This window comes from Zingiber officinale, chromosome 6B, assembly GCF_018446385.1.
Source record: "Zingiber officinale cultivar Zhangliang chromosome 6B, Zo_v1.1, whole genome shotgun sequence".
Taxonomy (NCBI): Eukaryota; Viridiplantae; Streptophyta; class Magnoliopsida; order Zingiberales; family Zingiberaceae; genus Zingiber; species Zingiber officinale.
In genome coordinates, this window is record NC_055996.1 from 44,523,114 (window position 1) to 44,529,113 (window position 6,000).

Below are 6,000 nucleotides of genomic sequence, written 5' to 3' on the forward strand. Positions count from 1 at the left end.
CTATATCAAGGACAAGCAGGGCACTAGAAGAGGAACTGTAAAGGATACATGGAAGATCTTAAAAAGAAGAGAAATAAGATTTCTACTTCAAGTATACATGTTATAAAAGTCAATCTCTCTATTTCTTCATCGTGGGTATTAGATATCGGATGTGCTTCTCATATTTGTACTAATGTATAGGCGCTGAGAAATAGCAGGGCATTGACGAAGGGCGAGATAGACCTATGAGTAGGCAATAGAGAGATCATCGATAGAGGAGATGTGAAGATTTGCAGAGTACCTACAGAAGCTAACGTCGCAGATCCCTTGACCAAGGCTTTGGCACAGAGAAAGCATGATGGTCACACTAGGTCATTGGGCCTTAGAGCCTATACTAATTGGCACTAGTGCTAGTGGGAGAATGTTAGTTAGAGCCCTAGAGCCAATTATATGATGATTATTGTATGCACTCATTGTATCATATTCTTATGTATATAAAGTCGTTTGTTTTGGTTATTATACTTGTATTGGTGCCAAATAACTAATTATAATAGCATCCTTGAGTAGAAGGTTCTTATCTATATCAATTGATTGGTTGAATCGATAGTGAGATGGTATAGAGAACACTACTCTTAATCATTCTTAGACAAGTATTAACATTCAGGGATAATGTTAATGCGACGAGACTAGCATGTAGGTTAACTTGATGACTTGATCTCACAAGTCATGGATATAGAGATATCAAGTTGACACATGGGTATGCATTGGAGAATGTATACTGAATGACCCGCCATGAAAAATTATCATGGATCGTTATATGAGTGTCATATACTTTCTCATGTGGCTATTAGTATGACTATTAGTCCTTGGACTTGAAGTCACCATGGTTCCCTACATAAGGAGTTTCATACTTTGGCTTCGTCAAACGTCACCCGTAACTGGGTGGACTATAAAGGCGATTACTGGGTATGTAACAAATTATGCGGAGGGATGTGAGTGATGTAAATGGGATCTATCCCTCCTATATAACGGGAGTGACATTGTTATTCTTGATAGAGTGAGACCACTAAGTGCATGGCCATGCCCAAATGAGTCAATATGAGATATTGAGCTCATTTGATTAGAGTGAGTCTACTTAGATTTTAAGATTTAGATTGATCAGAGGATGACACCGTCTATGCCTCAAATTGATTAATCTAGATGTCAAGGATAGAAGAACACTTGTCATATATTTTGAAGAGTCACAATTAGTAGTCACAAGGTGATGTTGGATCTCAACATTCTTGTAACTTTGGTAGTAATGATGTGTTGTTAGATACCGCTCATTACTTATGCTTCTAAATGGGTTTAGGAGCATTGCCAACGTTAGAAGAACTTATAGGGTCACACACAAAGGGCAATTAGATGAAGATTAGGTTCATTTGATGTACCTAGAGAATTATGTTCATGTGATGAACCAAATTGGATTAAGAGTAATCCAAATTAGATTAATTGAGTAAGACTCGATTGAGTTAGACTTGAGTTTGACTCAAGTGAGGTTAGACTTGAGTTAGACTCAAGTGAGGTTAGACTTGAGTTAGACTCAAGTGAGGCTAGACTTGAGTTAGACTTAAGTGAGGCTTAATGATGATATTCATTGAATTTTGAATTCAATGATAAATGGAATTAAATTTGAATTTTAGATTCAAATTTCAAATGAGTTTCAAAATGGCTATTTAATGAAGAATATTAAATACCCATTAAGGCTCATTAATGTGGCTCATTAATGGTGTTAATGAGCATTAAGTATTTTGATTAGATGAAAATACTTAAGTCATTTTTTACTCTTATTTTCATTATCGATCATTATTATTTCTCCTTGCTTCTTCTTCTCTCCCTCTCCTCCTCCTTAGCCGAAACATCCAAGAGTGCTAGCACACTCTAGGTGTTTTTCTCCACCTAATCGTTCATGTGGATACGCATAGAGGAGTGTTCACTTGACACCCTTGAGATCCGGCATCTTCTTGGACGAGCGGGATTCGTGAAGGGCTTCGCTACAAGGGTATTCTCTTAACCATGTAGATCTAATGTAGATCTAGGATAGAAAAACATGTACATGAAATTTTTGTTCTTTTAATCTTTGCACGGATCCGGTGGCATGGGATTTCGAGGTTTCCGCAACGCAAAAAGAGGTTTTTGCGGCTCGAAAGTCCCAGCAGTGGTATCAGAGCCACGTGCGAAGCGTGTACATGTTTTATTTTAATTTTTATGAAAAATTAAAGATCTGTAACTTTCTGTAAATTTATGATTTTTATGTATTTTATGGGTATTTTTCTCGTAGATGCGAAGCAACAAGTGTTTGGACACTTGTAGGTTTCGACTACATAGAAACACCTTCCAAAACGACAAGGTCTCGCCCAAAATGATTTGGGACAGTGGGCTAAGGTGCTATTAGATCATCGTGGGACACTTGTGAGATTCATTTCGCGAGAAGGGGCGCTGCCCCTAACCCCGTAAGGGGCATTGTCTCGCGATCGCGCCCAAAAATCGCTAAACGGGACCGCCGGGAAGTTACGACTCGTAAAATCGCAAAAATCATTAGTAAAATTACAGAAATTATAGAAAAATACATAATTTAGAATTATGTATAATATTGTGATGGTCATGGCCCAAAAACCCCAATTGGATTGGATACATGTGTTGTAATTCATAATATGGCCCGCGAGCCATTTTATGTGTTTGTGAGTGTTGTATATGATCGCGACTTGCGCGTCGTGTCTTTCTTTATTTTATATTCCTGTTGTAAATAGTTTAGACTCGAATGTAAATCGAGTTTCAAATTTGTAATGTACAAAATTGGAGCGGTGGAAGGTCCACTCAAGACGGAATTACAAGGAAGGTGCGAGCAACACATTGGCTTGAGAAGATCGTAGTAGGGCCATGACTAATCATAATTTAATTAATTGCTTGTGTGTGTGTATGTGATGCATGCTAGAGTAGAGTAATTAATTAGTGCTTTAATGATTAGATTAGATGTAAATCGCGTATATGATGCACCACGATTAGATTAGATCTAAATCGAGTATATGATACACATCAACGATTAGATTAGATCTAAATTACGTCAACTCGAAATGCCTACCTTGCCATGATACCCATCACTACCTCGATCACATGTTGTTGTTGAATCTGCCAAAGCAGAGCAACGCATATTATCTTGGTAGGGTGCGGAGGGACAATCTTGGTCCCGCCAATCAATGTATGGGTGAGTACAAACTCAATTAGATCGAGTAAAACTAGTTAAACTCAATTGGATCGGGTTTAACTATAGACATTTTCCAATGGTTGGTAGATAGGTCAAAATCACATTTATATTAACTCTTGGGCGATTTAGCCAAAGCTAACTCAAGTTTTAATATACATGCGGATATTGATCCTATAAACAAGGGTTGCATAGAGATGTAATTGGTAATTAGTTACCTACCGATCATACTAAAGTCTTGGGCGATTTAGCCAAAGCTAACTCAAGGCGTAGTATGATGTGGATCTTGTCCCGCACAAATTATAGCTAGAATCTAGTAAGTGTGGTTTGACCACGTCCATGACTCAATTCTACAAAAGTTCTATAATTCAGTGGGAGCATCATTTAGTTAAAGGCCTAATTAAATGATTAGTAGAATATGATTATTTATTTTCTGCATTTTCTATTGTAGATTGTCATGTCGTCAAACACGAACACCTTCTCCCTGCGTTCTGTCCTTGACAAGGACAAGCTCAATGGAGCTAATTTCCTGGACTAGTACAAGAACCTGAGAATTGTTCCCACTCAGGAAAGGAAACTGTACGTCCTGGAGACGCCCATTCCCGAGGCACCTCTTGCCACTGCCACGCGAGCTGACCGAGATGCTTACAAGAAGCATTAAGATGCCGCATTAGATGTGTCATGCCTCATGCTCGCAACCATGAACTCTGAGCTTCAGAAGCAACATGAGTTGATGACTGCTTATGATATGGTTGAACATCTTCATCAACTATATCAAGGACAAGCAGGGCACTGGAAGAGGAACTGCAAAGGATACCTGAAAGATCTTAAGAAGAAGAGAAATAAGATTTCTACTTCAGGTATACATGTTATAGAAGTCAATCTCTCTATTTCTTCATCGTGGGTATTAGATATCGGATGTGCTTCTCACATTTGTACTAATGTACAGGCGCTGAGAAATAGCAGGGCATCGACGAAGGGTGAGATAGACCTACGAGTAGGCAATAGAGCACGGGTTGCTGCTGTTGCTGTAGGGACTTACTATCTATCTCTGCCCTCTGGGCTTGTACTAGAATTAGATGAATGTTGTTATGTGCCTGGTCTTACTAAGAACATAATTTCAGTTTCTTGTTTGGACAAGAAAGGTTTTACATTTATAATAAAGAACAAATGTTGTTCAGTTTATTTAAATGATATGTTCTATTATAGTGCACCTCTGATTAACGGACTCTATATTCTAGACTTAGAGAACCCCACCTATAACATAATATAAATACCAAAACGTTCAAATCAAATGAAATGAACCAAACCTATCTCTGGCACTGTCACTTAGGTCATATAAATGACAAACGTTTATCCCAGCTCCATAAAGATGGTTTGCTGGACTCATTTTATTTTGAATCATATGAGACATGCGAGTCATGCCTACTAGGCAAGATGACCAAGACTCCCTTTAGTGGACACAGCGAGAGAGCGACTGACTTGTTAGGACTTATACATAGTGATGTATGTGGCCCTTTCAATGTCGCTGCCAGGGGTGGTTACAGGTACTTTATTACATTTACTGATGACTTCAGTAGATATGATTATGTGTATCTGATGACACATAAGTCAGAATCCTTTGAAAAGTTCAAAGCATTCAAGAATGAAGTACAAACTCAGCTTGGCAAGAGTATTAAGATACTTTGATCAGATCGAGGTGGAGAATACCTTAGCCATGAGTTTCGTGACTATCTAACTGAGTGTGGGATTCTATCCCAACTCTCTCCTCCTGGAACACCACAGTGGAATGGTGTATCCGAAAGGAGGAATCGTACCCTATTAGATATGGTACGGTCTATGATGAGTCACACAGATCTTCCTGTATCTCTTTGGGGCTATGCTCTAGACACTCCAACCTTCATACTCAACCGAGTTCCATCCAAGATTGTGATAAAGACACCATATAGGATATGGACTGGGAGAGATGCCCAGGTGTCTTTTATGAGGATTTGGAGTTGTGAGGCTTACGTTCGACGTCAAGTTTCGGACAAACTGGGACCCAAATATGATAATTGCTATTTTATTGGATATCCCAAGGAAACTAAGGGATATTACTTCTACATTCCCAGTTAACACAAGGTAGTTGTGGCAAAGACTACATTCCCAGTTAACACAAGGTAGTTGTGGCAAAGACTGGGGTATTTCTAGAAAGGGACTTTGTTTCTAGAAAAACTAGTGGGAGTATGTTCGATCTTGAAGAAGTTCAAGATGTGAACCATAACACTGAAGCCTCGATGGAAGTTGAACTGGAACCACAAAGTGTTGTGGATGATGTTGTTCCACAAGGAGTTGAGGAACAACAACCAGTTCAAGTAGACCTACCTCTTCGCAGGTCAGATAGGGTACGTCGTCAGCCTGAGAGATATTCATTTCTCTTGTCTGACCATGATGATGTTGTGCTCATTGAGGATGAGCCTACCTCCTATTAGGAAGCTATGATGAGACCAGATTATGAGAAATGGCTAGAGGCCATGAGATCCGAAATGGAATCCATGTACACCAACCAAGTATGGACTTTGGTTGATCCACCTGAAGGGGTAAAACCCATTGGGTGTAAGCGGGTCTTTAAGAGAAAGACTGACATGGATGGACTTATATATAAGGGTCGTCTGGTAGCAAAAGGTTTCAAGCAAATTCATGGTATTGACTATGATGAAACTTTTTCTCCAATCGCGATGTTTAAGTCCATTCGGATCATGCTTGCTATTACAGCATACCACGATTATGAGATATAGCAG